Source organism: Ranitomeya variabilis, chromosome 8 (genome assembly GCF_051348905.1).
Source record: "Ranitomeya variabilis isolate aRanVar5 chromosome 8, aRanVar5.hap1, whole genome shotgun sequence".
Lineage (NCBI taxonomy): Eukaryota > Metazoa > Chordata > Amphibia > Anura > Dendrobatidae > Ranitomeya > Ranitomeya variabilis.
This window is the reverse complement of record NC_135239.1, coordinates 213194152-213218749: the sequence shown is the minus strand read 5'-3', so window position 1 is coordinate 213218749 and position 24598 is coordinate 213194152. Positions and strand designations below refer to the sequence as shown.

The following is a 24598-nucleotide window of genomic DNA, read 5'->3' as shown; positions in this document are numbered from 1 at the left end:
AAATGCCTTGTTGATGCCAGAGGTCAGAGGAGAATGGGCAGACTGGTTCGAGCTGATAGAAAGGCAACAGTGACTCAAATCGCCACCCGTTACAACCAAGGTAGGCCTAAGAGCATCTCTGAACGCACAGTGCGTCGAACTTTGAGGCAGATGGGCTACAGCAGCAGAAGACCACACCGGGTACCACTCCTTTCAGCTAAGAACAGGAAACTGAGGCTACAATTTGTACAAGCTCATCGAAATTGGACAGTAGAAGATTGGAAAAACGTTGCTTGGTCTGATGAGTCTCGATTTCTGCTGCGACATTCGGATGGTAGGGTCAGAATTTGGCGTAAACAACATGAAAGCATGGATCCATCCTGCCTTGTATGGAGCATCTTTGGGATGTGCAGCCGACAAATCTGCGGCAACTGTGTGATGCCATCATGTCAATATGGACCAAAATCTCTGAGGAATGCTTCCAGCACCTTGTTGAATCTATGCCACGAAGAATTGAGGCAGTTCTGAAGGCAAAAGGGGGTCCAACCCGTTACTAGCATGGTGTACCTAATAAAGTGGCCGGTGAGTGTATATCAGTGTTGCAAGGGTTGCAACAATGTAACTGAGTACACCAGAAATATTGTTCTCCATTTCAGCTTTTCATATTCTCCTCTCAGTTTAATTTATCAAAGTCGGAAAAAGTGGGGCACGAGGATCGGCTTCTAGGGAGAATATTCACTGTTTTGCCTCCTTAATGGACTGCTTACCTGGCTGCATAGAGAAAAGTGTGCAGCACAGAACATGAGCGTCCACTGCACATCCATCATCCACAGATGAATAAATGTCAGCACCTCCTAATAACATTAAGGCTCTGTGCACACGTTCAGGATTTTTTGAGCTTTTTCTCTATAAAAACGCTCACATTAAGCATCCTATTATTAGAATGCAATCTGCATTTTTTGTGCACATGCTGCGTTTTTTTCCGCAGTGGAATCGCATTCCAGAAAAACGCAGCATGTTCATTCTTTGTGCGGAATCGCGGGGATTCCGCACACATAGGAATGCATTGGTCTGCTTTCCACATGAGGCTATGCCCACCATGCAGGAAGTAAGCGGATCATGTGCGGTTGGTACCCAGGGTGGAGGAGAGGAGACTCTCCTCCTGGCCCTGGGTACCATATAATTGTTAAAAAAAGAATTAAAATAAAAAATCGTGATATTCTCGCCTTCCGGCGTCCCCCGCAGCCTTCTCTCTCCTCGCGATGCTCCGGTCCCAGTAATGCATTGCGGCAATGACCTGTGATGACGTAGAGGTTTCGCGAGACCGCTACGGCATCACAGGTCATTCTCGCAATGCATTACTGGGAAAGGGAGCATCGTGAGGAGCGAGAAGGCTGCGGGGGACGCCGGAAGGCGAGAATATCACGATTTTTTTCATTATTTTTAACATTATGTCTTTTTATTATTGATGCTGCATAGGCAGCATCAATAGTAAAAAGGTGGTCACACTTGTCAAACACGCTGTTTGAAAAGTGTGACCAACCTGTCAATCAGTTTTCCAAGCGATGCTACAGATCACTTGGAAAATGCTAGGGTGTAGCTGGAAAAGTCATGCCAATTCCGCAAGCGATATACCCTCAGCAGGAGCTGCGGAATTGCTGTGGAAATTTGGGCTGCAATTGTGCAACATGTGCACAGTCTAAGGCCGGTTTCACACGTCAGTGGCTCCGGTACGTGAGGTGACAGTTTCCTCCCGTACCGGAGACACTGACACACGTAGACCCATAAAAATCAATGCATCTGTTCAGATGTCATTGATTTTTTGCGGACCGTGTGCGGACCGTGTCTCCGTGTGCCAAACACGGAGACATGTCAGTGTTCGTGGGAGCGCACGTTTTACACGGACCCAATAGAGTCAATGGGTCCGCGTAAAACACGGACCTCACACGGACATTCTCCGTCTGGGGTCCGTGTGCGTGCCGGAGACAGCGCTACAGTAAGCGCTGTCCCCCCCACATGGTGCTGAAGCCGGTATTCATATCTTCCCTGTAGCAGCGTTTGCTATAGAGAAAATATGAAGAATAGTGTTAAAAATAAAGATTTAGGTGTCCGCCGCCCTCCCACCCCCTGTGCGCACCCCCCGCTGGTCAGAAAATACTCACCCGGATCCCCCGTCGGCAGTCGCTCCTTCCTGGTCTGGCCGCGGCTTCTCTACTGTATGCGGCCGATTACACTCATGAATATGTGGCTCCACCTCCAATAGGGGCGGAGCCGCCTATTCATGAGTGTAAATGAGCGGCCCCACGTGACCGCATACAGTAAGCCGCGGCCAGACCAGGAAGGAGCGACTGCCGACGGGGGATCCGGGTGAGTATTTTCTGACCAGCGGGGGGGGCGCACAGGGGGTGGGGGGGCGGCGGACACATGGATCTTTATTTTTAACACTATTCTTCATATTTTCTCTGCAGCAAACGTTGCTGCAGGGATGATATGAATCGCAGCTTCAGCACCATGCAGAGTGGGTACCACACGCTCCGTGTGGTACCCACTCGCCATACGGGCGGCACACTTGTGCCGCAGGTATGGCCTCCGTGAGTTCCCAGGCACACGGACACGGATAACTCCGGTACCGATTTATTCCGGTACCGGAATTATCTGGACGTGTGGGACAGCCCTAATAGTAATGACTATCCATCACTAGAGATCAGTAATTGTTCATTTGCACATGACCATTTGCGCAATGATTAATCACACGGACATAGTATTGTCTGTATTATGATATTAATGTTTATGGAGTGTCTGACTGGTTAGCCCTCCCTGTTCCTGTGTCTTAGGAGTTTACCCATACCTGTATTCTTATTATTTGTTTTTTGGTTAATAAAGTTATTATATTTTATTTCTTGGCCTTGTGCGAAGTTGGTATTTTGGTGCTGTGCAACGTGTGCCTAATAGTAATGACTATCCATCACCAGAGATCAGCGGTGACATCACTGAGAATGTCTCCTATCCATCACCAGAGATCAGCGGTGACATCACTGAGAATGTCTCCTATCCATCAGCCGAGATCAGCGGTGACCTCACTGAGAATGCCTCCTATCCATCACCAGAGATCAGCGGTGACCTCACTGAGAATGCCTCCTATCCATCACCAGAGATCAGCGGTGACATCACTGACAATGTCTCCTATCCATCACCAGAGATCAGCGGTGACATCACTGAGAATGCCTCCTATCCATCACCCGAGATCAGCGGTGACCTCACTGAGAATGCCTCCTATCCATCACCAGAGATCAGCGGTGACATCACTGACAATGTCTCCTATCCATCACCAGAGATCAGCGGTGACATCACTGAGAATGCCTCCTATCCATCACCAGAGATCAGCGGTGACATCACTGAGAATGCCTCCTATCCATCACCAGAGATCAGAGGTGACATCACTGAGAATGTCTCCTATCCATCACCAGAGATCAGCGGTGACATCACTGAGAATGCCTCCTATCCATCACCAGAGATCAGCGGTTACATCACTGAGAATGTCTCCTATCCATCACCAGAGATCAGAGGTGACATCACTGAGAATGCCTCCTATCCATCACTAGAGATCAGCGGTGACATCACTGAGAATGTCTCCTATCCATCACCAGAGATCAGCGGTGACCTCACTGAGAATGTCTCCTATCCATCACCAGAGATCAGAGGTGACATCACTGAGAATGCCTCCTATCCATCACCAGAGATCAGAGGTGACATCACTGAGTATGTCTCCTATCCATCACCAGAGATCAGAGGTGACATCACTGAGTATGTCTCCTATCCATCACCAGAGATCAGAGGTGACATCACTGAGAATGTCTCCTATCCATCACCAGAGATCAGCGGTGACATCACTGAGAATGTCTCCTATCCATCACCAGACATCAGGGGTGACATCACTGAGAATGCCTCCTATCCATCACTAGAGATCAGCGGTGACATCACTGAGAATGTCTCCTATCCATCACCAGAGATCAGAGGTGACATCACTGAGAATGTCTCCTATCCATCACCAGAGATCAGCGGTGACATCACTGAGAATGTCTCCTATCCATCACCAGAGATCAGAGGTGACATCACTGAGAATGCCTCCTATCCATCACCAGAGATCAGCGGTGACATCACTGAGAATGCCTCCTATCCATCACCAGAGATCAGTGGTGACATCACTGAGAATGTCTCCTATCCATCACCAGAGATCAGCGGTGACATCACTGAGAATGTCTCCTATCCATCACCAGACATCAGGGGTGACATCACTGAGAATGCCTCCTATCCATCACTAGAGATCAGCGGTGACATCACTGAGAATGTCTCCTATCCATCACCAGAGATCAGAGGTGACATCACTGAGAATGTCTCCTATCCATCACCAGAGATCAGCGGTGACATCACTGAGAATGTCTCCTATCCATCACCAGAGATCAGAGGTGACATCACTGAGAATGCCTCCTATCCATCACCAGAGATCAGCGGTGACATCACTGAGAATGCCTCCTATCCATCACCAGAGATCAGTGGTGACATCACTGAGAATGTCTCCTATCCATCACCAGAGATCAGAGGTGACATCACTGAGAATGCCTCCTATCCATCACCAGAGATCAGCGGTGACATCACTGAGAATGTCTCCTATCCATCACTAGAGATCAGCGGTGACATCACTGAGAATGCCTCCTATCCATCACCAGAGATCAGAGGTGACATCACTGAGAATGCCTCCTATCCATCACCAGAGATCAGCGGTGACATCACTGAGAATGTCTCCTATCCATCACCAGACATCAGGGGTGACATCACTGAGAATGCCTCCTATCCATCACTAGAGATCAGCGGTGACATCACTGAGAATGTCTCCTATCCATCACCAGAGATCAGCGGTGACATCACTGAGAATGCCTCCTATCCATCACCAGAGATCAGAGGTGACATCACTGAGAATGCCTCCTATCCATCACTAGAGATCAGCGGTGACATCACTGAGAATGTCTCCTATCCATCACCAGAGATCAGCGGTGACATCACTGACAATGTCTCCTATCCATCACCCGAGATCAGCGGTGACCTCACTGAGAATGCCTCCTATCCATCACCAGAGATCAGCGGTGACATCACTGAGAATGTCTCCTATCCATCACCAGAGATCAGAGGTGACATCACTGAGAATGTCTCCTATCGATCACCAGAGATCAGCGGTGACATCACTGAGAATGTCTCCTATCCATCACTAGAGATCAGAGGTGACATCACTGAGAATGTCTCCTATCCATCACCAGAGATCAGCGGTGACATCACTGAGAATGTCTCCTATCCATCACCAGAGATCAGCGGTGACATCACTGAGAATGTCTCCTATCCATCACCAGAGATCAGCGGTGACATCACTGAGAATGTCTCCTATCCATCACTAGAGATCAGCGGTGACATCACTGAGAATGTCTCCTATCCATCACCAGAGATCAGCGGTGACATCACTGAGAATGCCTCCTATCCATCACCAGAGATCAGCGGTGACATCACTGAGAATGCCTCCTATCCATCACCAGAGATCAGAGGTGACATCACTGAGAATGTCTCCTATCCATCACCAGAGATCAGCGGTGACATCACTGAGAATGCCTCCTATCCATCACCAGAGATCAGCGGTTACATCACTGAGAATGTCTCCTATCCATCACCAGAGATCAGAGGTGACATCACTGAGAATGCCTCCTATCCATCACTAGAGATCAGCGGTGACATCACTGAGAATGTCTCCTATCCATCACCAGAGATCAGCGGTGACCTCACTGAGAATGTCTCCTATCCATCACCAGAGATCAGAGGTGACATCACTGAGAATGCCTCCTATCCATCACCAGAGATCAGAGGTGACATCACTGAGTATGTCTCCTATCCATCACCAGAGATCAGAGGTGACATCACTGAGTATGTCTCCTATCCATCACCAGAGATCAGAGGTGACATCACTGAGAATGTCTCCTATCCATCACCAGAGATCAGCGGTGACATCTCTGAGAATGTCTCCTATCCATCACCAGACATCAGGGGTGACATCACTGAGAATGCCTCCTATCCATCACTAGAGATCAGCGGTGACATCACTGAGAATGTCTCCTATCCATCACCAGAGATCAGAGGTGACATCACTGAGAATGTCTCCTATCCATCACCAGAGATCAGAGGTGACATCACTGAGAATGCCTCCTATCCATCACCAGAGATCAGCGGTGACATCACTGAGAATGCCTCCTATCCATCACCAGAGATCAGTGGTGACATCACAGAGAATGTCTCCTATCCATCACCAGAGATCAGCGGTGACATCACTGAGAATGTCTCCTATCCATCACCAGAGATCAGAGGTGACATCACTGAGAATGCCTCCTATCCATCACCAGAGATCAGCGGTGACATCACTGAGAATGTCTCCTATCCATCACTAGAGATCAGCGGTGACATCACTGAGAATGCCTCCTATCCATCACCAGAGATCAGAGGTGACATCTCTGAGAATGCCTCCTATCCATCACCAGAGATCAGCGGTGACATCACTGAGAATGTCTCCTATCCATCACCAGACATCAGGGGTGACATCACTGAGAATGCCTCCTATCCATCACTAGAGATCAGCGGTGACATCACTGAGAATGTCTCCTATCCATCACCAGAGATCAGCGGTGACATCACTGAGAATGCCTCCTATCCATCACCAGAGATCAGAGGTGACATCACTGAGAATGCCTCCTATCCATCACTAGAGATCAGCGGTGACATCACTGAGAATGTCTCCTATCCATCACCAGAGATCAGAGGTGACATCACTGAGAATGTCTCCTATCCATCACCAGAGATCAGCGGTGACATCACTGAGAATGTCTCCTATCCATCACTAGAGATCAGCGGTGACATCACTGAGAATGCCTCCTATCCATCACCAGAGATCAGCGGTGACATCACTGAGAATGCCTCCTATCCATCACTAGAGATCAGCGGTGACATCACTGAGAATGCCTCCTATCCATCACCAGAGATCAGCGGTGACGTCACTGAGAATGCCTCCTATCCATCACCAGAGATCAGAGGTGACATCACTGAGAATGCCTCCTATCCATCACCAGAGATCAGCGGTGACATCACTGAGAATGCCTCCTATCCATCACCAGAGATCAGAGGTGACATCACTGAGAATGTCTCCTATCCATCACCAGAGATCAGAGGTGACATCACTGAGAACGTCTCCTATCCATCACCAGAGATCAGCGGTGACATCACTGAGAATGCCTCCTATCCATCACTAGAGATCAGCGGTGACATCACTGAGAATGCCTCCTATCCATCACCAGAGATCAGCGGTGACATCACTGAGAATGTCTCCTATCCATCACCAGAGATCAGAGGTGACATCACTGAGAATGCCTCCTATCCATCACCAGAGATCAGCGGTGACATCACTGAGAATGCCTCCTATCCATCACCAGAGATCAGCGGTGACATCACTGAGAATGCCTCTTATCCATCACCAGAGATCAGCAGTGACATCACTGAGAATGTCTCCTATCCATCACTAGAGATCAGCGGTGACATCACTGAGAATGTCTCCTATCCATCACTAGAGATCAGCGGTGACATCACTGAGAATGTCTCCTATCCATCACCAGAGATCAGCGGTGACATCACTGAGAATGCCTCCTATCCATCACCAGAGATCAGAGGTGACATCACTGAGAATGCCTCCTATCCATCACCAGAGATCAGCGGTGACATCACTGAGAATGTCTCCTATCCATCACCGGAGATCAGCGGTGACATCACTGAGAATGCCTCCTATCCATCACCAGAGATCAGCGGTGACATCACTGAGAATGCCTCCTATCCATCACCAGAGATCAGAGGTGACATCACTGAGAATGCCTCCTATCCATCACCAGAGATCAGAGGTGACATCACTGAGAATGTCTCCTATCCATCACCAGAGATCAGCGGTGACATCAATGAGAATGTCTCCTATCCATCACCAGAGATCAGCGGTGACATCACTGAGAATGTCTCCTATCCATCACTAGAGATCAGAGGTGACATCACTGAGAATGTCTCCTATCCATCACCAGAGATCAGAGGTGACATCACTGAGAATGTCTCCTATCCATCACTAGAGATCAGCGGTGACATCACTGAGAATGCCTCCTATCCATCGCCAGAGATCAGAGGTAACATCACTGAGAATGTCTCCTATCCATCACCAGAGATCAGAGGTGACATCACTGAGAATGCCTCCTATCCATCACCAGAGATCAGAGGTGACATCACTGAGAATGTCTCCTATCCATCACCAGAGATCAGCGGTGACATCAATGAGAATGCCTCCTATCCATCACTAGAGATCAGCGGTGACATCACTGAGAATGCCTCCTGTCACGATTCACACCGTGACTGTCAAGATCCCTTAGCCGCTGCCCACAATATGTCACGGATCGGGGTGACTTTAGACCAGCAGACGGCTGTCACATGTGCAGGGGGCTTATCCTAGTTATCCCTCCACTGCCACAATGTGATGAAAAAACACACACGAGGCTATTGCCCTCTTGTTTACAGCAGGGGCTTATTTTAGGTATCCCACTGCTCTTCAGTATACCAGGAACTGCAGGGATTTGTGTCTATCCCGCTTACAGTTCCACTTAACACTTGCAGCTCTCTGGCGCCCCCCTTACTCTCAGGTCATATTAGGTACTGCACCTGGGGTAATTAGTCACCAGAAAGGCTGCCTGCTATGTACTGGCTATTGGGCGCGCTGCAGCGACGCGATAACTACTCCCACGCAGGCAGGAACAATAATTATCAAGCCGCAGTCGCTACAGTGACCCCCCAACAGCTGGCACACGGTAAGCTGCCACCAGCGCCGATTAAACGGGTCCGGCTGCTAACCCAAAACAGTAGCGTAAATTCCCTTCAAAGACAGGGTACGTTTTTAGAGCATGGAGAACGAACTAGTAATAAATATTATACCCCATAAATGATTTTTAGGCAGTGTTTATAAAAATATTTTACAAAGATGTTGCAAATGAGACAATTGCAAATATGTACAAGGTAATTATGAAAATAAAAGGATTAAAGGAAGAAAAGATAACACTAACATGTTCTTAGATCATTGCATTGCAGGCAACCACACGTCCCAGCTCATTGGGCGTGCTCAGGTCTGTCCAGGAAAAACTCCAAATCTGCCTCCTGAAAGTCTCCCAGCAACTTAAAACCTGCAGGCTGTGACCTCACAGAAAGGGCTGGCTTTTCCAACCCCTCCTACTTCTTCAGTATTACTCACTGGGCAATTAAATATATCTGATGCCCGTAACTTCGCTACAGAACATAAAATAATCACACCATACCCATCATTCATCTCGTAGTATCGTGGGCATTCCGATGAGATCAAATATGTCCTATTTGTCACGCACACTGACAGAGAAATCCCTACCTCTGTACCAGATGGAGCTAGAAACCTGTGTTTCGAGTGAGGGGTAGATCCATCGAGGAAAAATAAGAATATATATTTTCGTGTCCATAACTTAAACGGTTTGCATAATATCTTCCAAAAACAGAACAAAGAACTCCCATGTGTTCTAGAAGTTTCTCTACCAGTTCCTGCTAACACAAATTTCCCTTGCAGCTATGCCAGTCGTAAATACCTTTCGTCAATAAAACTCCCCCACAAGGCAAGCTCTTCTACACAGTTAGAAACACAGGGAAGGAAAGAGAACCAGAGAGAGGGGGATTTAGCCCCCGCATGCTAGCAAGAAAACTAACTTATGATATTTCATACCATATCGTGACACCTCCTATCCATCACCAGAGATCAGAGGTGACATCACTGAGAATGCCTCCTATCCATCACCAGAGATCAGCGGTGACATCACTGAGAATGCCTCCTATCCATCACTAGAGATCAGCGGTGTCATCACTGAGAATGTCTCCTATCCATCACCAGAGATCAGCGGTGACATCAATGAGAATGCCTCCTATCCATCACTAGAGATCAGCGGTGACATCACTGAGAATGCCTCCTATCCATCACCAGAGATCAGAGGTGACATCACTGAGAATGCCTCCTATCCATCACCAGAGATCAGCGGTGACATCAATGAGAATGCCTCCTATCCATCACTAGAGATCAGCGGTGACATCACTGAGAATGCCTCCTATCCATCACCAGAGATCAGAGGAGACATCACTGAGAATGTCTCCTATCCATCACTAGAGATCAGCGGTGATATCACTGAGAATGCCTCCTATCCATCACCAGAGATCAGCGGTGACATCACTGAGAATGCCTCCTATCCATCACTAGAGATCAGCGGTGACATCACTGAGAATGCCTCCTATCCATCACCAGAGATCAGCAGTGACATCACTGAGAATGCCTCCTATCCATCACTAGAGATCAGCGGTGACATCACTGAGAATGTCTCCTATCCATCACTAGAGATCAGCGGTGATATCACTGAGAATGCCTCCTATCCATCACCAGAGATCAGCGGTGACATCACTGAGAATGCCTCCTATCCATCACCAGAGATCAGCGGTGACATCACTGAGAATGTCTCCTATCCATCACCAGAGATCAGAGGTGACATCACTGAGAATGCCTCCTATCCATCACTAGAGATCAGCGGTGATATCACTGAGAATGCCTCCTATCCATCACCAGAGATCAGCGGTGACATCACTGAGAATGCCTCCTATCCATCACCAGAGATCAGCGGTGACATCACTGAGAATGCCTCCTATCCATCACCAGAGATCAGCGGTGACATCACTGAGAATGCCTCCTATCCATCACCAGAGATCAGCGGTGACATCACTGAGTATGTCGCTTATCTGAAGCAGAGATCAGCGGTGACATCACTGAGAATGCCTCCTATCCATCGCCAGAGATCAGAGGTAACATCACTGAGAATGTCTCCTATCCATCACCAGAGATCAGAGGTGACATCACTGAGAATGCCTCCTATCCATCACCAGAGATCAGAGGTGACATCACTGAGAATGTCTCCTATCCATCACCAGAGATCAGCGGTGACATCAATGAGAATGCCTCCTATCCATCACTAGAGATCAGCGGTGACATCACTGAGAATGCCTCCTGTCACGATTCACACCGTGACTGTCAAGATCCCTTAGCCGCTGCCCACAATATGTCACGGATCGGGGTGACTTTAGACCAGCAGACGGCTGTCACATGTGCAGGGGGCTTATCCTAGTTATCCCTCCACTGCCACAATGTGATGAAAAAACACACACGAGGCTATTGCCCTCTTGTTTACAGCAGGGGCTTATTTTAGGTATCCCACTGCTCTTCAGTATACCAGGAACTGCAGGGATTTGTGTCTATCCCGCTTACAGTTCCACTTAACACTTGCAGCTCTCTGGCGCCCCCCTTACTCTCAGGTCAGATTAGGTACTGCACCTGGGGTAATTAGTCACCAGAAAGGCTGCCTGCTATGTACTGGCTATTGGGCGCGCTGCAGCGACGCGATAACTACTCCCACGCAGGCAGGAACAATAATTATCAAGCCGCAGTCGCTACAGTGACCCCCCAACAGCTGGCACACGGTAAGCTGCCACCAGCGCCGATTAAACGGGTCCGGCTGCTAACCCAAAACAGTAGCGTAAATTCCCTTCAAAGACAGGGTACGTTTTTAGAGCATGGAGAACGAACTAGTAATAAATATTATACCCCATAAATGATTTTTAGGCAGTGTTTATAAAAATATTTTACAAAGATGTTACAAATGAGACAATTGCAAATATGTACAAGGTAATTATGAAAATAAAAGGATTAAAGGAAGAAAAGATAACACTAACATGTTCTTAGATCATTGCATTGCAGGCAACCACACGTCCCAGCTCATTGGGCGTGCTCAGGTCTGTCCAGGAAAAACTCCAAATCTGCCTCCTGAAAGTCTCCCAGCAACTTAAAACCTGCAGGCTGTGACCTCACAGAAAGGGCTGGCTTTTCCAACCCCTCCTACTTCTTCAGTATTACTCACTGGGCATTAAATATATCTGATGCCCGTAACTTCGCTACAGAACATAAAATAATCACACCATACCCATCATTCATCTCGTAGTATCGTGGGCATTCCGATGAGATCAAATATGTCCTATTTGTCACGCACACTGACAGAGAAATCCCTACCTCTGTACCAGATGGAGCTAGAAACCTGTGTTTCGAGTGAGGGGTAGATCCATCGAGGAAAAATAAGAATATATATTTTCGTGTCCATAACTTAAACGGTTTGCATAATATCTTCCAAAAACAGAACAAAGAACTCCCATGCGTTCTAGAAGTTTCTCTACCAGTTCCTGCTAACACAAATTTCCCTTGCAGCTATGCCAGTCGTAAATACCTTTCGTCAATAAAACTCCCCCACAAGGCAAGCTCTTCTACACAGTTAGAAACACAGGGAAGGAAAGAGAACCAGAGAGAGGGGGATTTAGCCCCCGCATGCTAGCAAGAAAACTAACTTATGATATTTCATACCATATCGTGACACCTCCTATCCATCACCAGAGATCAGAGGTGACATCACTGAGAATGCCTCCTATCCATCACCAGAGATCAGCGGTGACATCACTGAGAATGCCTCCTATCCATCACTAGAGATCAGCGGTGACATCACTGAGAATGCCTCCTATCCATCACCAGAGATCAGCGGTGACATCACTGAGAATGCCTCCTATCCATCACTAGAGATCAGCGGTGACATCACTGAGAATGTCTCCTATCCATCACTAGAGATCAGCGGTGATATCACTGAGAATGCCTCCTATCCATCACCAGAGATCAGCGGTGACATCACTGAGAATGCCTCCTATCCATCACCAGAGATCAGCGGTGACATCACTGAGAATGTCTCCTATCCATCACCAGAGATCAGAGGTGACATCACTGAGAATGCCTCCTATCCATCACTAGAGATCAGCGGTGATATCACTGAGAATGCCTCCTATCCATCACCAGAGATCAGCGGTGACATCACTGAGAATGCCTCCTATCCATCACCAGAGATCAGCGGTGACATCACTGAGAATGCCTCCTATCCAACACCAGAGATCAGCGGTGACATCACTGAGAATGCCTCCTATCCATCACCAGAGATCAGCGGTGACATCACTGAGTATGTCGCTTATCTGAAGCAGAGATGGTGAGTTGCTGTTTGTGTTGGGGATTTGATCACTTGTTATACAATGTATCACTGTTATTTACATTGGTCTGGATGAATCCTTGATTTTCTGCCATTTCCTGGTGTTTCCTCCTGTTTTTCGTACCACAGACTCTCAGGGATTTATGGACCAGAACCATCAGGTTATCCAGCCCTGAGGAGCGCTGCCATCTGTAACATTTGGGTCACTCGCTCCCTTGTTCTTACACTTCCAGCTCCAAGTAAAATGTTAATTATGATAAATGGCTGCTCAGACAATGGCGTCCTTCAGCCAACATCCCATCCCCTCTAAATAAAAGATATTCCTGGGAGGGCGAACGCTGCCAGCTCTCAGAGTAGATTGTGTCCTGGCAGGAAGGGAGTATGAAATATTTAAACCCATTTCATCGGCGGCTGGTTACTCAGAATCTCGGCCTCCCGGGCTCCTCACCTTCCCTGCGGCCCAGAGAGAGGAGCCGGATAATGGGGGTGTGGTACCGTGCGCATCACTGGGACTGTATCACCCAGGAGAGGATTAGATACACGGCTCAGCAGACAGTATCACACAGGAGAGGATTAGATACACAGCTCAGCAGTCAGTATCACACAGGAGAGGATTAGATACACAGCTCAGCAGTCAGTATCACACAGGATAGGATTAGATACACAGCTCAGCAGACAGTATCACACAGGAGAGGATTAGATACACGGCTCAGCAGTCAGTATCACACAGGATAGGATTAGATACACAGCTCAGCAGACAGTATCACACAGGAGAGGATTAGATACACAGCTCAGCAGTCAGTATCACACAGGATAGGATTAGATACACAGCTCAGCAGACAGTATCACACAGGATAGGATTAGATACACAGCTCAGCAGACAGTATCACACAGGAGAGGATCAGATACACAGCTCAGCAGTCAGTATCACACAGGATAGGATTAGATACACAGCTCAGCAGACAGTATCACACAGGAGAGGATCAGATACACAGCTCAGCAGTCAGTATCACACAGGATAGGATTAGATACACAGCTCAGCAGACAGTATCGCACAGGAGAGGATTAGATGCACAGCTCAGCAGTCAGTATCGCACAGGAGAGGATTAGATACAGCTCAGCAGTCAGTATCACACAGGATAGGATTAGATACACGGCTCAGCAGACAGCATCACACAGGAGAGGATTAGATACACGGCTCAGCAGTCAGTATCACACAGGAGAGGATTAGATACACAGCTCAGCAGTCAGTATCACACAGGATAGGATTAGATACACGGCTCAGCAGTCAGTATCGCACAGGATAGGATTAGATACAGCATACTATGTGCAGTACATGCGCAGGTCCCGGGTTTCCGCACTGCTGTGTACAGAATATTCCTGCAGACTTTCCATACATCAAGGTCACAGATTTCTCCTTCAGTGAATGTGACTCTTCTTCCTCCGTATATTCAGCCAGAGCCCGGACATATGTGGCCGCAGAGTCGCTGGCACAGGACGGTGACTTATCTAGACCAAAACCCAGCAGTGATCCCCGCCATGGATCACATATTAAAGGGGAAGCCAGGGAAGGTTTAACCCTATAGAGCTAAAGATTTGAAGGATTTGCTTCCTGGATCTTTCAGGGGTCCTGCTGCTGGCGCCCCCCGATCAGCTATGGGTGGTGGGATCATTGCATGATTGTCTGCTGCCTGGTAGTAACAAATCGTCAGCCATGACGTTAACGACCTAAAATACACGCAGCAAAAATCGCCAATGATTCCATAAGGGGGAAAGTTGCAAATGATCTTGTGATAAAAGCTCGAGGTCGAGTCCTAATCAGCGCAGCAATGAGCATCACTGATGTCTGAAAACCGCTGACCTGGGGGTCTCGCACCGAGCCCACCCTAACCCCTGCATCTATAGGTACAGTGATCCATAATGTGCGATGCTGCCCCCTCTAATGGGAAGCAGTAAAGTTTTATTCTCCCAGTGTCAGGAAATCATTCAGGGTTAATCGTCCAGAACCATAATGTTTGGAAAATAATCAACGCTTTCTTTCTAAGAGGGAAATGTAATAGTGTCAGATAATACTGGGGGTCACAGGAGGGGGGTCTTGGCCATTAATGTCTGGCTCCATTTATTTGTGGTTTCCCGTCACTATATATATATATATATATATATATATATATATATATATATATATATATATATATATATATATATAGCATTTGTTGTCCACATTCCTGCCGCACACCTGCTCTGCCTCTTTGGGACTCTCAGATTTGTCTACACTCCTAAACATTCTGGATATTCGGCTCAGTGATCATGCGACCGCTCGATCTGCTCCTGTCAATCAAAGCTGAGTGCCCTAACCCTGCAGAATGCAGCATAGGGTTGTAAGTGCCCACTGTAGATATACACCCTAGTGGGGTCCTGATAGTATCTCCTGGACCCTTATATAACAGTAACATCTCACCTCTTTAGACATAGCCATATTTTTGCATATTTCCATCACACCCCCATTTTGGAACCAGTTTCTTGGGACAACCCTGTAAATTTCGGATGTATGACCCACTACACTGCAATATGCAATGTAAAAAAAAAACTGTTTGTTCATTGCCTTCTGGCCTGTAAACATTTAAGTGACGTCTGATTTGGACAAATAACCCACATTGCTTGATTATTTATAGTTTATCCTTCAATGTTTGCAAGTCAACACACTGCTTGGCCTGGCACAATGTGTAATCAACATATCAGCGAATATCATTGCTCAGTGATCCTGCATCCCTGTTTTGCAAATATAACAGTACAACAAACTGTAGGAGCTGATATAAGAGGTAAATAACAAGCATTCATCAATTTACAAATATCAGTTTAGTCAATATTTCAGACTCTTGACCAACTGAAGAAAGAAACACATCAATTCAAAAGTCAACATATAAATAACAGTGTATGCCTCCCGGCTTACTGAAAATAGATGTCTGGATAGCTAAGATTACATGCTGTATAGTCACAAACATCATAACAATATGGTCCAAGTTTTCTAGATGAAAATCGGTCCATTTCCCATACGCTTGTCTACAGCTTAACTTTGATGTGGTCTGAGGTCATAAATCTACTGAGGGAAGGACATAAAAAGACAGAGACAAACCGAGCTCACTGACTAATTCTCAATTAACTCAGCAATGACAAAGAGCCTTAAGAAGTCAAATGGTGCAAAAATGTTAATACAATTGAAAAAATGATTTTCAACCCAAAATATTTGCATTTTAAATAAAAAAAAAAATTGCCCGCACATAGTTTCTATATCCTTTAAAGCCTGGAGTCGGGGACTCCACATTGATTTTTGCACTAGACACCGCGCCAGTGATGGTCAGAGTCATAGTCTCCCACACCAGCCATTGTAATATGTCCCAGTATAACGTTATATCCACACTCCGCTCACACACCACTTAGTTCTTGTCTTCTGGGTGAATGTTTCCTGACCACTGACTTGTCCGGATTACCTCCCTCATCGGTGCTCAGTTATTCTGCACACGATACATTTCAGGTGATTCACGGGGAGGTCAACCAGATCCAAAGTTACAAGACGTATACACGGCGAGCGAGACCGAGCAGCACGGGAAGAACACGATTCAGCCAGCGACCTGGGCGCGTCACACTCCTCAAACAGCGGCGCACATTCAGCGCAGCAACCAGTGATCACCACATCAAGCTCTGAAAGCAGAATAGTGAGTGCAGCTCTGGGGTATAATACAGGAGGTAACTCAGGATCAGTAATGTAATGTATGTACACAGTGACTGCACCAGCAGAATAGTGAGTGCAGCTCTGGGGTATAATACAGGATGTAACTCAGGATCAGTAATGTATGTACACAGTGACTGCACCAGCAGAATAGTGAGTGCAGCTGTGGGGTATAATACAGGATGTAACTCAGGACCAGTAATGTAATGTATGTACACAGTGACTGCACCAGCAGAATAGTGAGTGCAGCTCTGGGGTATAATACAGGATGTAACTCAGGATCAGTAATGTAATGTATGTACACAGTGACTGCACCAGCAGAATAGTGAGTGCAGCTCTGGAGTATAATACAGGAGGTAACTCAGGATCAGTAATGTAATGTATGTACACAGTGACTGCACCAGCAGAATAGTGAGTGCAGCTCTGGAGTATAATACAGGAGGTAACTCAGGATCAGTAATGTAATGTATGTACACAGTGACTGCACCAGCAGAATAGTGAGTGCAGCTCTGGGGTATAATATAGGATGTAACTCAGGATCAGTAATGTAATGTATGTACACAGTGACTGCAACAGCAGACTAGTGAGTGCAGCTCTGGAGTATAATACAGGATGTAACTCAGGATCAGTAATGTAATGTATGTACACAGTGACTGCACCAGCAGAATAGTGAGCGCAGCTCTGGAGTATAATACAGGAGGTAACTCAGGACCAGTAATGTAATGTATGTACACAGTGACTGCACCAGCAGAATAGTGAGTGCAGCTCTGGAGTATAATACAGGATGTAACTCAGGATCAGTAATGTAATGTATGTACACAGTGACTGCACCAGCAGAATAGTGAGTGCAGCTCTGGGGTATAAGTAATGTGATGAGTATATACAGAATGTCTTTCTATCAATGTAGACATCTTTTGTATCTAGTCTATATAGAAATATATTGTATATTTACAACTGAAATGTTATTGAAAAACTAAAACACTACAATAAATAAACAGTTGGTGTTTCTGGCTGATTGTGTATTGAGGGGGTGGTGGATAGAACATGAGCTGCAGACAATGAGGGGCTCTGACTTCAGGAATTATCTATTGTCCTTTTCAGGCAGCTGGGACTTTGTGGTCCCATCACATCAATGGTGGTCTTCTCTCCTCTCAGGAGGAAGGTATTGACATTTACATGGCCACACCCCCTCATTTACATGACTACCAGCCCAGGCAGATGGTGGGTCCATTAGCCATGTGCACGACCTCTGATCTGTGACCTGTGACCCCGTGTGATAATATGCTGATTCACATTGCAGTGCAGACCCTGGGAATTCCCATGGAGGAAAATGACGGACAAAGTGTGAACCTCCCCCATCGCAGACAGCCATGATGTCTCCAGAAGGCATGGACCCCACCTGCTCCTCAACAGGTGAAGCCTGACAGAGGGAGAAGGGTGATGGGAAGGGGCAACAAAGCCCACGGGAAACTGAACCCTACACACGAAAGAATGTGAAGATGTCACTTCTAAAGCCCCGTACACATTAGGCCGATGTCCGTGATAACGGCGGGTCATCGACAGTGCAGTGTGTACAGGGGTCCGGAGAGCTGAGAGTCTGATATGTCTGATTTCACCGTGTACGGTGTAAAGACACTGACACTGGGGGTACAGGATAATGACACTGACACTGGGGGTACAGGATAATGACACTGACACTCGGGGTACAGGATAATGACACTGACACTCGGGGTACAGAATAATGACACTGACACTCGGGGTACAGGATAATGACACTGACACTGGAAGTACAGGGTAATGACACTGACACTGGGGGTACAGGATAATGATACTGACACTGGGATACAGGATAATGACACTGACACTGGGGGTACAGGATAATGACACTGACACTCGGGGTACAGGATAATGACGCTGACACTGGGGGTACAGGATAATGACACTGACACTGGGGGTACAGGATAATGACACTGACACTCGGGGTACAGGATAATGACGCTGACACTCGGGGTACAGGATAATGACACTGACACTGGGGGTACAGGATAATGACACTGACACTCGGGGTACAGGATAATGACACTGACACTGGGGGTACAGGATAATGACACTGACACTCGGGGTACAGGATAATGACACTGACACTGGGGGTACAGGATAATGACACTGACACTGGGGGTACAGGATAATGACACTGACACTGGGGGTACAGGATAATGACACTGACACTGGGGGTACAGGATAATGACACTGACACTGGGGGTACAGGATAATGACACTGACACTCGGGGTGCAGGATAATGACACTGACACTGGGGGTACAGGATAATGACACTGACACTGGGGGTACAGGATAATGACACTGACACTCGGGGTACAGGATAATGACGCTGACACTGGGATACAGGATAATGACACTGACACTGGGGGTACAGGATAATGACACTGACACTCGGGGTACAGGATAATGACGCTGACACTCGGGGTACAGGATAATGACACTGACACTGGGGGTACAGGATAATGACACTGACACTCGGGGTACAGGATAATGACACTGACACTGGGGGTACAGGATAATGACACTGACACTCGGGGTACAGGATAATGACACTGACACTGGGGGTACAGGATAATGACACTGACACTGGGGGTACAGGATAATGACACTGACACTGGGGGTACAGGATAATGACACTGACACTGGGGGTACAGGATAATGACACTGACACTGGGGGTACAGGATAATGACACTGACACTCGGGGTGCAGGATAATGACACTGACACTGGGGGTACAGGATAATGACACTGACACTCGGGGTACAGGATAATGACACTGACACTGGGGGTACAGGATAATGACACTGACACTCGGGGTACAGGATAATGACACTGACACTCGGGGTACAGGATAATGACACTGACACTCGGGGTACAGGATAATGACGCTGACACTCGGGGTACAGGATAATGACACTGACACTCGGGGTACAGGATAATGACACTGACACTGGGGGTACAGGATAATGACACTGACACTGGGGGTACAGGATAATGACACTGACACTCGGGGTACAGAATAATGACACTGACACTCGGGGTACAGGATAATGACACTGACACTCGGGGTACAGGATAATGACACTGACACTCGGGGTACAGGATAATGACACTGACACTGGGGGTACAGGATAATGACACTGACACTGGGGGTACAGGATAATGACACTGACACTCGGGGTACAGGATAATGACACTGACACTCGGGGTACAGGATAATGACACTGACACTGGGGGTACAGGATAATGACACTGACACTGGGGGTACAGGATAATGATACTGACACTGGGGTACAGGATAATGACACTGACACTCGGGGTACAGGATAATGACACTGACACTCGGGGTACAGGATAATGACACTGACACTGGGGGTACAGGATAATGACACTGACACTCGGGGTACAGGATAATGACGCTGACACTCGGGGTACAGGATAATGACACTGACAATCGGGGTACAGGATAATGACACTGACACTGGGGGTACAGGATAATGACACTGACACTGGGGGTACAGGATAATGACACTGACACTCGGAGTACAGGATAATGACACTGACACTCGGGGTACAGGATAATGACACTGACACTCGGGGTACAGGATAATGACACTGACACTCGGGGTACAGGATAATGACACTGACACTCGGGGTACAGGATAATGACACTGACACTCGGGGTACAGGATAATGACGCTGACACTGGGGTACAGGATAATGACACTGACACTGGGGTACAGGATAATGACACTGACACTCGGGATACAGGATAATGACGCTGACACTGGGGGTACAGGATAATGACACTGACACTGGGGGTACAGGATAATGACACTGACACTGGGGGTACAGGATAATGACGCTGACACTGGGGGTACAGGATAATGACACTGACACTGGGGGTACAGGATAACGACGCTGACACTCGGGGTACAGGATAATGACACTGACACTCGGGATACAGGATAATGACGCTGACACTGGGGTACAGGATAATGACACTGACACTGGGGGTACAGGATAATGACACTGACACTCGGGATACAGGATAATGACGCTGACACTGGGGGTACAGGATAATGACACTGACACTGGGGTACAGGATAATGACACTGACACTGGGGGTACAGGATAATGACACTGACACTCGGGGTACAGGATAATGACACTGACACTCGGGGTACAGGATAATGACACTGACACTGGGGGTACAGGATAATGACACTGACACTGGGGGTACAGGATAATGACACTGACACTCGGGGTGCAGGATAATGACACTGACACTGGGGGTACAGGATAATGACACTGACACTCGGGGTACAGGATAATGACACTGACACTGGGGGTACAGGATAATGACACTGACACTCGGGGTACAGGATAATGACACTGACACTCGGGGTACAGGATAATGACACTGACACTCGGGGTACAGGATAATGACGCTGACACTCGGGGTACAGGATAATGACACTGACACTCGGGGTACAGGATAATGACACTGACACTGGGGGTACAGGATAATGACACTGACACTGGGGGTACAGGATAATGACACTGACACTCGGGGTACAGAATAATGACACTGACACTCGGGGTACAGGATAATGACACTGACACTCGGGGTACAGGATAATGACACTGACACTCGGGGTACAGGATAATGACACTGACACTGGGGGTACAGGATAATGACACTGACACTGGGGGTACAGGATAATGACACTGACACTCGGGGTACAGGATAATGACACTGACACTCGGGGTACAGGATAATGACACTGACACTGGGGGTACAGGATAATGACACTGACACTGGGGGTACAGGATAATGATACTGACACTGGGGTACAGGATAATGACACTGACACTCGGGGTACAGGATAATGACACTGACACTCGGGGTACAGGATAATGACACTGACACTGGGGGTACAGGATAATGACACTGACACTGGGGGTACAGGATAATGACACTGACACTCGGGGTACAGGATAATGACACTGACACTCGGGGTACAGGATAATGACGCTGACACTCGGGGTACAGGATAATGACACTGACACTCGGGGTACAGGATAATGACACTGACACTCGGGGTACAGGATAATGACGCTGACACTCGGGGTACAGGATAATGACACTGACACTCGGGGTACAGGATAATGACACTGACACTGGGGTACAGGATAATGACACTGACACTGGGGGTACAGGATAATGATACTGACACTGGGGTACAGGATAATGACACTGACACTCGGGGTACAGGATAATGACACTGACACTCGGGGTACAGGATAATGACACTGACACTGGGGGTACAGGATAATGACACTGACACTGGGGTACAGGATAATGACGCTGACACTCGGGGTGCAGGATAATGACGCTGACACTGGGGTACAGGATAATGACGCTGACACTGGGGTACAGGATAATGACACTGACACTGGGGGTACAGGATAATGATACTGACACTGGGGTACAGGATAATGACACTGACACTCGGGGTACAGGATAATGATACTGACACTGGGGTACAGGATAATGACACTGACACTCGGGGTACAGGATAATGACACTGACACTCGGGGTACAGGATAATGACACTGACACTGGGGTACAGGATAATGACACTGACACTGGGGGTACAGGATAATGATACTGACACTGGGGTACAGGATAATGACACTGACACTCGGGGTACAGGATAATGACACTGACACTCGGGGTACAGGATAATGACACTGACACTGGGGGTACAGGATAATGACACTGACACTGGGGGTACAGGATAATGACACTGACACTCGGGGTACAGGATAATGACACTGACACTCGGGGTACAGGATAATGACACTGACACTCGGGGTACAGGATAATGACACTGACACTCGGGGTACAGGATGATGACACTGACAGTGGGGTACAGGATAATGACACTGACACTGGGGGTACAGGATAATGACACTGACACTGGGGGTACAGGATAATGACACTGACACTCGGGGTACAGGATAATGACACTGACACTCGGGGTACAGGATAATGACGCTGACACTGGGGTACAGGATAATGACACTGACACTGGGGTACAGGATAATGACACTGACACTCGGGATACAGGATAATGACGCTGACACTGGGGGTACAGGATAATGACACTGACACTGGGGGTACAGGATAATGACACTGACACTGGGGGTACAGGATAATGACGCTGACACTGGGGGTACAGGATAATGACACTGACACTCGGGATACAGGATAATGACGCTGACACTGGGGTACAGGATAATGACACTGACACTCGGGATACAGGATAATGACGCTGACACTGGGGGTACAGGATAATGACACTGACACTGGGGTACAGGATAATGACACTGACACTGGGGGTACAGGATAATGACACTGACACTCGGGGTACAGGATAATGACGCTGACACTGGGGGTACAGGATAATGACACTGACACTCGGGGTACAGGATAATGACACTGACACTCGGGGTACAGGATAATGACGCTGACACTCGGGGTACAGGATAATGACACTGACACTCGGGGTACAGGATAATGAGACTGACACTGGGGTACAGGATAATGACGCTGACACTGGGGTACAGGATAATGACGCTGACACTCGGGGTGCAGGATAATGACGCTGACACTGGGGTACAGGATAATGACGCTGACACTGGGGGTACAGGATAATGACACTGACACTGGGGGTACAGGATAATGACACTGACACTCGGGGTACAGGATAATGACGCTGACACTCGGGGTACAGGATAATGACACTGACACTCGGGGTACAGGATAATGACACTGACACTGGGGTACAGGATAATGACACTGACACTGGGGTACAGGATAATGACGCTGACACTCGGGGTGCAGGATAATGACGCTGACACTGGGGTACAGGATAATGACGCTGACACTGGGGGTACAGGATAATGACACTGACACTGGGGGTACAGGATAATGACACTGACACTCGGGGTACAGGATAATGACACTGACACTGGGGGTACAGGATAATGACGCTGACACTGGGGGTACAGGATAATGACACTGACACTCGGGGTACAGGATAATGACACTGACACTCGGGGTACAGGATAATGACGCTGACACTCGGGGTACAGGATAATGACGCTGACACTGGGGGTACAGGATAATGACACTGACACTGGGGGTACAGGATAATGACACTGACACTCGGGGGGTACAGGATAATGACGCTGACACTCGGGGTACAGGATAATGACACTGACACTCGGGGTACAGGATAATGACACTGACACTCGGGGTACAGGATAATGACACTGACACTCGGGGTACAGAATAATGACACTCGGGGTACAGGATAATGACACTCGGGGTACAGGATAATGACACTGACACTCGGGGTACAGGATAATGACGCTGACACTCGGGGTACAGGATAATGACCCTGACACTCGGGGTACAGGATAATGACACTGACACTCGGGGTACAGGATAATGACACTCGGGGTACAGGATAATGACGCTGACACTCGGGGTACAGGATAATGACACTGACACTCGGGGTACAG

The 24598-nt window shown here is 47.8% G+C and overlaps 1 protein-coding gene across 1 annotated transcript in view; it reads left to right on the top strand.

The window, feature by feature from the left end:
• LRRN1 (leucine rich repeat neuronal 1) overlaps positions 1–24598 on the top strand; it is a 94680-nt gene that overhangs the window by 44257 nt on the left and 25825 nt on the right. Inside the window, exon 2 of the mRNA XM_077276850.1 lies at positions 18242–18354. The gene's annotated coding sequence lies outside the window, so the exon portion shown is untranslated. The remainder of the gene's footprint in view (positions 1–18241; positions 18355–24598) is intronic.